Source organism: Cupressus sempervirens, chromosome 8 (assembly GCF_028749045.1).
Source record: "Cupressus sempervirens isolate cs-2001-9-10 chromosome 8, ASM2874904v1, whole genome shotgun sequence".
In the NCBI taxonomy this organism is placed as follows: domain Eukaryota; kingdom Viridiplantae; phylum Streptophyta; class Pinopsida; order Cupressales; family Cupressaceae; genus Cupressus; species Cupressus sempervirens.
Genome location: NC_143125.1, coordinates 697,189,525 through 697,199,452, shown reverse-complemented (window position 1 = coordinate 697,199,452; position 9,928 = coordinate 697,189,525).

Here is a 9,928-nt window from a genome sequence, read left to right as displayed (position 1 = left end):
TTTGCTTAGATCTTGAGGGATACTTTTTGATAAACAATTACTCGATACATCTAGAATTCGAAGATTCTGCAACCTCATAAGTTGGGATGGAATTTTACCTTCGAAATTATTAGAAGTTAAGCTAAAAATTTCCAAATCTTTTAGCTTTTCAATCCAAACAAGAATTTTACATTCAAATTTATTATTTCCCAAATCAAATATTTGGAGACCTATGCAATTTGAAAGGGATGGAGGAATATTACCTTGAAACCTATTGCCATTAAGATTTAGTGCAAAAAGACCTGTGGGATTTTCGAACTCCTCTGGAATCTCCCCTTCCAAATCATTGTGAGCCAATTTTAAAACTACTAATTGAGAACACAATTCGATAGTTGCAGGGATCATGCCTGTCAGCTTGTTGTTTGACAAGTCCAAAATCCCCACTTTATTTGAATTTGTGCAAGTAGAACTTGGAATTTCTCCAGAGAGGTTATTCCTTGACAATGATAGAAAGATTGATCCCCATTCTAATGGAGGTTTAATGTTTGGAATAGAGTCGTTAAACTTATTATCTGACAGATCTAATATGCATGAAACAAAATCTAGAGTAGGAAGTGTGCCATACAATCTATTCCCTTGCAAATCCACCACAACAAATAGATGGGATATTTGCCAGGGTAGAGAACTTTCCAATTTGTTATCTGAAAGAATGAGCATAGAAAGGCTAGGAAGATCCCACAACCATGAAGTAATATTTCCCACAATGTAGTTACTTGAAAGATCTAGATGGCTCAATTGATATTGTTGGGACAAAAATGCAGAGAAAGCACCTTCTGTATTGCAAGACCTCAATGCCAAGTACTCCAAATGGTCAAATTGTGGAATCCAACTTGCAGATATAGTAATAGATAACTAGTTTTTAGAAAGGTCCAATCTTCATAAGTGAGTCAAATTATCGAGCATCTGAAGTGAAGTGTTGCCTCTTAATCTGTTGGAAGCAAGTGCCAACACTTCTAAACTGACCATCTTCAAAAGAGAATATGGAATTGTTCCTGATAGCTAGTTATAGCCCAGATGCAGCTCACTTAATGTTGAAAGCTCACATAGAGAGTGTGGAATCTGGCTAATCAGATGATTATGGCTGAGTGACAATACTCTTAAACTTGCCAGGTTTGAAATGGAATCTGGGATTCTTCCTGACAGCTGGTTGTTACTAATGTCTAGATTGTCAAGGGATGAAAGAATGTGAAAAAAGGATAGTATAGTTCCCTCAAAATTATTACTAGATAGATCCATGGTCTCAAGTTTTGAAATGTTTGTAGCAGAGTGGGGAAACTCTCCACTTAAATTGCAACCAGAAAGAGATAAGAGTAACAAATGAGGACGAATGGCCTAAAATAAAAGAAAGGTTTCCCTTCAAGTCAATATTATCACTAAGGTCAAGATTTTTCAATTTCAAATGGGGCATGCAATTGGAAGGGATGGAACCATTGAGATCATAGCCTTTGAGATCAAGTGAAACCAACAAAGACACATTCTCAAGCCAACAGGGTAGTCGAGACGGGAATGAATTCCCTGCTAAATGCATATGGGACAAAGAGGTCAGATTAGATAGATCTAGAATATCGCCTAATAGCCCACAATGAAATAAGTGAATCTGGGTGAGATTGTGAAGATCGCTGAGGGCCTCACCCTAATGCTCCAAGTCCATTTTCAGGTTCACTAAGTCCATTCCCAGGAATTCTAGGCTTCTCAGACCTCTCGCCTATACATCAAACTTACCACCACTCAACTCATTAAATTGCCAATGATTATCTGATGTTTTAAATTCCTAGTAATTATCTAAAAGATCTAGATGACGCAAGCTTGACATAATTCCCAACTCTAGAGGAACTTCACCACCAAACCCAGCATTTGTCAATCTAAGAAATGAGAGCCTTTGTAGTTTTGAGAACTGTGGAGGAATAGAAATACCTTGAAAGTCATTCCAGCTGAAATCCAAGTCTTGCAGATCAAACATCGATGGATGAATGTCACCACTCAACTTATCCTGGGTGTCAGCATGAGGAGGATTGCTAAGATCAAGGGTAATGACATGGGATGTATGATAATCATAGTCAATGCCCTCCCACTAGAAACAATTGAATCCATGCCAAGAGGATAACTGACCCGAGGAAAGATTAAGGCCACCCTTGAAATCTAAGAGAGAACTTCTCTCATCTTCTGTACATGCTGTTGAAATTGACAAAAATCTTTGTAGCACTATTATCCATAATGCAAAAATCCATAGCCCACAAATGTCTTGAACGAAAGAGGGAACATTGTGTTCCTCTTGCTAAGTTTCTAATTTACACGAGGGAACATGTGAATTATACGATTCCTTCCCCGATTGGCTTTAAATAACAAAAATACTAACCTTGGTGATTACTGTAAGGAAGCAAAGGTGCGCGGAATCGCTTCCTATGCTAATCTTTGAGAAGATGATTATGCAAATTCAACTAACTATTGTAGAGATCTCAAGAAATGTATAATAACATAATCAAAATGACAATGAACACACAACACAATGATTACCATGGGGAAATCCTTCCAGGAGAAAAAACCCACCCTCCAAAACCCACACAATGTATTATCAAACCAAGATGATTACAATACACTTGCAATGCAAGTTCTTACAGGAGCACATCACCACAACTCAAATTTGGAGAGACTTCTTCTAGCACCAGTCTTGCAAACTGAACTCAATTACACAAACACCTCCCCAAGCTCTCCTTTTATAGTGATTTTACAACCTAGAAACCACTTGTGGTTTTACAAAACCATGGGCAAAACTACCATGACACATGTTACCCATTTTTGACATTTACATTTTCGATATGGAAAAATAACCAGGTTAAAATAGTAATCCCGTCCACAATTTTGTCTCTTAGTCTAGACCCCCATAAAAGTCACAAAATGAGTCATCAAGGCTCTAAAAATGTCCTACCTATATTCTACTATGGACAAGACTAATTTTTGACAACTCATTAACCAATTTCCAATGTATAAACATATGGAAAACTACCACAAACAAATTCTAAAATTTTCTAGAAAAAAATTGTGAGGTTGAGACACATGTTCTCAACATTCTCCTACTTGTCAAACACCTTACAAGAGTCAGAGGACCCAAAAATATCATGGACTTAATTGCTAGGGGCCGAGAGGCCCATAGACTCTGAACACCATCTGAATTTTTTTGTGCTCAAGGGATTAGTTAATGCATCAAAAAAATTCACCAAAGTCTACCTTTTCTAGCTTCACCCTTTTCGTCCTCGACCATGTCTCTCACAAAATGATATTGTACATCAATGTGCTTGGTCCTGGCATGAAAAGTCAGGTTCTTCACTAGGCAGATTGTACTCTAGCTATCACTATAAATTGTCACTGCACCCTGTTTGAACTCTATATCTGAACAAAATCTCTTTAGCAAGATGGCTTTTTTGCAGGCATGAGTAGCTGCCATATACTCTGCCTTAGGAGTGGACAAAGTGAGCACAACCTATCGCTTACTCATCCAACTGATTACACCGCCGAATAATGTAAACACATATACACTGGTGGATCTTCTTCTATCAACATCACCAGCCCAGTCTAAATCTACATAGCCTCGAATATCCAAGGAATGCTCGTTTCTTATTCCATAAAAACATATTGAGTACTCTAAGGTACCCTGCAAGTATCTGAAAACTCTTTTTACTGCATCCCAATGTGCTCTTCCTGGATTAGACATATAACGGGAAAGTACTCCCAATGCTTAGGCAATGTCTGGTCTTGTACAAACCATAGCATACATCAAACTTCCAACAGCACTCTAATATGGTACTCGACTCATCTCTTCCATCTCCAATGGGGATGTAGGACACTATGAGCTAGAAAGCTTTGTTTCCATAGTAATAGGAACACTCAATGGTCTTGAATCCTGCATATTAAACCTTTTCAAAATAGTACCAACGTACTTACTTTGGCCTAGCCAAAGCTTTTTGTTCTATCTATCTCTTAGAATCTCCATTCCTACAATGTGCCTAGCTGCACCAAGATCTTTCATTTCAAACTTTATTGAGAGTTTGATATTTTAACTCTGTAATCAAACCTTTTCCTTTGCCAATAAAGAACATGTCATCGACATATAAGGCAATAACCAGGAAACCATCACCATCAGATTTGAAATATATACAGTGATTAGATTTAGAACGCATAAATCCCAAACTCAACACATATGTATCAAACTTCTGGTACCACATTCTAGGACTCTGTTTTAAACCATATAAGGATTTCTTCAATTTATAGACCAAATGACTTTTACCTTTCACCACATAGTGCTCTGGATGTGACATGTAAATTTCTTCCTCTAAATCTCCATGAAGGAAAGCAGTTTTCACATCCAGTTGCTCGATCTCTAGATCATAAGCTACTACAATAGAAAGCAAAAATCTAATGGATGTCATTTTGGCTATTGGAGAAAAAATCTTACCATAATCTACTCCCTCAACTTGAGAGTAACCTTTTGCAACCAAATGTGTTTTATACTTCTCAATGCTTCCATTTGAACCCATCTACCTTTTGAACACCCATTTACAACCCATAGGCTTCCGTCCTTTAGGTCATGGTACAAGGTTCCATGTCTGATTCCTCTTAAGAGCTGTCATTTCTTCATCTATGGCTATTTTTCAAGACTCTGAATCATTCATACCAAGAGCCTCTTGTACAGATCTGAGTTCATCAATATTAGCATTCAATGCAAATATGCATCTCCAATCATTAGGAGAATACCCATACCTTTCAGGTGGTTTCCTTTGTCTAGTAGATCTTCAAACAAGATCTAGTTTATGTTTAGGAGGTTCAGGTTCATGATTAGGTTCTCCCTTTTCCTTTGATGATTTAGAACTCATAGAGCTCTCTTCAACATCTCATCTTTCTAAGGGCCTCGATTCAACTTTCTCAGGTGTAGCAGGAAGTTGAATCACATATTTCTTTCCTTCAATCTGTTATGGCTGCACTGTAATAGAAGAAGGCTTAGTTTCTCTAAAAATAACACTTATGGCATAAAATGCCTTTTGTGCAATAGGATCCCAAAGCTTGTATCCTTTTACACCATAACTATATCTGATGAAGATAAATTTGACAGCTTTGCTATCCAATTTTGTCCACTTCTCATTTGGCACATGAGCATATGCCTCACAACCAAACACTCTTAGATGTCTAAGTGAAGGCTTGTGGCCTGATCACGCTTTCATTGGCATCTTATCAACAAGAGCTAATGTAGGAGACCTATTTATTAGGTAGCAGGTAGTGGCTACAGATCCAGCCCAAAAATTTTGTCCTAGTCTAACACCACTCAGCATACTCCTAGCCTTCTCCATCAAGGTCTTGTTCATTCTTTTTGCAACTCCATTCTGTTGTGGAGAATACAGAGTTGTCTTCTCTCTTTTAATACCACAATCTTTACAAAATGTGTCAAAATCATTAGAGAAAAATTCACCACCATTATCAGTTCTCAAACATTTTATTTTCTTTTTAGTCTGTAATTCAACCATTGCTTTAAATTCTTTGAAACGACTAAAAACTTCAGATTTACTCCTAAGGAAATAAACCCATGTTCTTCTATTGAAATCATCAATGAAAGAAACATAATAAACTGGTCTACCAATAGAAGGAACATCACCTGGACCAAATACATCTAAATAGATTAGATCCAAAATACATGAAGACTTATGAGAACTTGAGTAAAACTGAATGTGGTTTTGTTTACCATAGATACAATGCTCACAAAAATCAAATTCAAGATTGCAGTCATTTAACCCATCAACAATGTTCTTATTTTTCAAGGTCCATAGGTCCTTCTCACCTATGTGGCCGAGTCTCTGGTACCATGACATGGTCTTCTTTGTAGGCAACTTTGATTTGGTAGATAGAGCACCCTTGGGTACCCAAAAACCATGACCATCTGTTGAAAGAGAAATCTTCTCCTTCTCCAATTGAGTAGTCTTTTTCACAATCTCATCAGAAGTACTATTGCACTTGATTGTGCATGCATCAAGCTGGTACAATGTACCCAATCTACTTCCTCTTGCTATTACCATAGCACCTCTCACCATTTTTACACCTGCTTCAAAAAACTGTACATGCACACTCGCATCTATTAGCTTACTAACAGATAAAAAATTCCTTGCTAGTCCAGGGATATGCAAGACACCATCAAATCTTCTAATTCTACCATTAGAAAATTTCACATGAATACTTCCATGACCAACAATATCAATTACTAAATTATCATCCAAATATACCTTACCACCATCAAAATTCTCATACTTACTAAACCTGGTTCTATTAGGAGTCATGTGGAAAGATGCACCTGAGTCTATTAGCCATGCATTTTCACCTGCATGAGTGGCCAAGGCTATGATCAAAGCATCTCCATCTTCCTTCTTGAACTCAGAATTAGAATCTTGCTTTTTCTTCTCCTCTTTACAGTCCTTTTAGAAGTGTCTAGGTTTGCCACAATTCCAGTAGATTGCCTTGGACTTACCAGGAGATTTTGATCTCCCCTTATTTTTGGACTTAGAATGGCCATGTTGCTTTTCGTTCTTAGCTCTTTCTTTTGGTCTTCTACGAACACTCAAAGCCTCTTTGGCATTCAGAGAGACCTTCCTTCTCATCTCCTCAAAAAGTAGAGAACCAACAACGTCCTCCATCTTCAAGACAACTGAAGTGCTCTCTATAGCCATCACAAGACTATCCCATGAGTCTGGCAATGAACATAGTAGGATTTGACTCCTTTCTTCTTCATCCATTGGCACCCCTACTAAGGTGAACTGAGTCACCAACATATTAAACCTTTCCAAATGCTCAGAAAATTTTCCACCTTCTTCCATTCTCAAGGAATACAACTTCTTCCTCAAGAAAATCTTGTTCACAAGTGATTTTTCTTGATAGATCTCACTTAGCTTTTTCCAAAGCTTCTTCGCAGTAGGTTCTTCATGGACATTAATCAGAATTGAGTCTGCAAGACACAATCTAATGAGACCTTTAGCTTTTTTTCTATCACATTATATTGTGTAGCTAAAGTCGAATCTATGGGCCTCAACTTTTTCTCATCAATCACATGCCATAGATCCTGATCAGTTAATAGATCTTCCATCTTTAGCTTCCACATCTCAAAGTTTGTGCCAGAAAAAATTTCAACATCAATTCTCCCTGACATGCTTGCCATCTTTACAACCCTGTAACACAAAAATGAAATACTCTGCACAAGTTCCCATTCAAACCTTGATTAGCTCAAAAAATCATATACCTAACAAATAGAACCAAAACTGGCCAGGCTCTAATACCACTTGTAAGGAAGCAAAGGTGCATGAAATCACTTCCTATGCTAATATTTGAGAGGACAATTATGCAAATTCAACTAACCATTGTAGAGATCTCAAGAAATTCATAATAACATAATCAAAATGACAATAAACACATAACATAGTGATTACCATGGGGAAACCCTTCTGGGAGAAAAACCCCACCCTCTAAAACCTGCACAATGTATTATCGAACCAAGATGATTACAATACACTTGCAATGCAAGTTCTTACAGGAACACATCACCACAACTCAAACTTGGAGAGACTTCTTCTAGCACCAATCTTGCAAACTGAACTCAATTACACAAACACCTCCCCAAGCCCTCCTTTTATAGTGATTTTATAGCCTGGAAGCCACTTGTGGTTTTACAAAACCATGGGCAAAACTACCATGACACATGTTACCCATTTTTGACATTTACATTTCCAATATGGAAAAATAACCTGGTTAAAATAGTAATCCCGTCCACAATTTGGTTTCTTATTCTAGACCCCCATAAAAGTCACAAAATGATTCATCAAGGCTCTAAAAATGTCCTACCTATATTCTACTATGGACAAGACTCATTTTTGACAACTCATTAACCAATTTCCAATGTATAAACATGTGGAAAACTACCACAAAAAAATTCTAAAATTTTCTAGAAAAAGATTGCAAGGTTGACACACATGTTCTCAAAAATTACTGTGTTGCTTCTAATTTCATTACTTGACTACGTTTGCCATGTTGTATTTATGATCATATATTGAAAATTGCTTATTGATCTTCGACAAAATTTCTTTCTCAATCCTCTGACACTCATTTTCTAAACACGCCATTGACAATGGGGGAGTGGCCCATATCTAAATGATAGTCCCTCTTCTGAGTAACATATTGCTAATGTTTTCTTCTTTATATTAACCTTAGAAACATTTTTTACACACAACCAAACTTTTCTCTAAAAAAAAGTATTTGGTATAATATATACATAAGAAATATGATTATTCTTAATAAATAATTTTATATTGGATTTCAATAATTATATAAATATTATGCTTACAATTAAAAAGTATTTTATATGTGATATCATGAATGTGATCATGGTTCTCTGGAAGGAAGACAGAGGTCCGGCTTGAAATTGTCAAATTATGCAAGTCAGAATCAGTAATTTAGGGCTCTATGGTTAGGCATATATAGCATTTTTTTGTTAGTATGCTTAAAGATACTATGTTTTAAACTCTCGGCTTTTATACTTGTATAATTTCTATCAGTACTGCTTTAATTGTCAAAGACTTATCTATGTTGATAGTGTGGACAATTTGGAAACTAAATATAATATATGGTATTTGACTATGATCTATTCAATTCTTTGTATAATGCTCATCCCTAGGGTTTGGTTCTTACCCTCAGGATCATTATGAGGGTTGTTTACTGAGTTATTTCCTTTTCGACTACGATCAAGATTTAGTTTTTAAGCTTTATATTGGGGGTCGATTCATGTCATATTCTGGGTTGTCTATTTGCTTTGATTTATTTTTGTAGCACTCTTATGGCTTCTACACATGATGAATGTATGTGAATTGCATCATTATGTTGATACATTTAGACCCTTAAAATATGTGTAAATTTAATTTTATAAATACTATGTTCATTCATATCTTGGTTATTTAGCTCTTGTTTGAGATTATGGATTGATATCACCATAGACCTTTTCAGTATTTAGGTAAGCAACTTAGCTTCTTATTTTATAATTTTTTGTATATAGCATTCCTCCTTTAGGAAATCTCTCTAGTCTTTCGATAAGGATACAAAGGATAACATTAAGAATCAGAATTTTTTAAGTTGATTTGATATATCAGGATTTATGGAATGGTTCTGCCAAGATGGATTGGTAATTTCTTAAGTCTAAAAGCTATTAGTTATGATTACTTCATTGGACTATGATATTTGCCGATTTCAATTACTCTGATACATTTTGTACAACTTTCATTCAATAACGATTCTCTTCGATTTAAATTTATGGTGGCTAGTATTATGTTAGGTTAAATTTGCTTTATTTATATACGAGATTTAGCTTTGTGACTGTAAGATCTTTATGTTTGGTGCACCATACTAATCAGGATTATTAATTTTCGGCATGACTTTGTTATGTTTTTTTCCTTTTTAATTTAATTTTAGTTTGGTTTCTGTGATATTGTTCTTTTAGACATAGTAATTTTTTAGTAGCTACTTCTCATTATTTCTAGGGTGTTTTTATTTTTTCCTTATTCTATTGCTTTATCTCCTATTCATGCATTATATCCTGATGTTATCATGATGGGTACCCTAACCTCTTAGATCTATTGGATTGTATGTTTATTCTTATGATTTCTAACCTTTGAGTGATTAGCTTGCTAGAAGGTAATGTACTGTAAGGACAAATTGTCATCTAATAGACAATCCACTACTGGCATGGATCTCGCTTGATATTTATCAGATGTAATTATTAGGGGTATGCCCCTTTTAAATGTGTAAAAATATAGGACATTTGTCCCAGGCAAGACTGGAGGTTTTCTTCTCCGTTCTTTCCTACCAGTGCTCG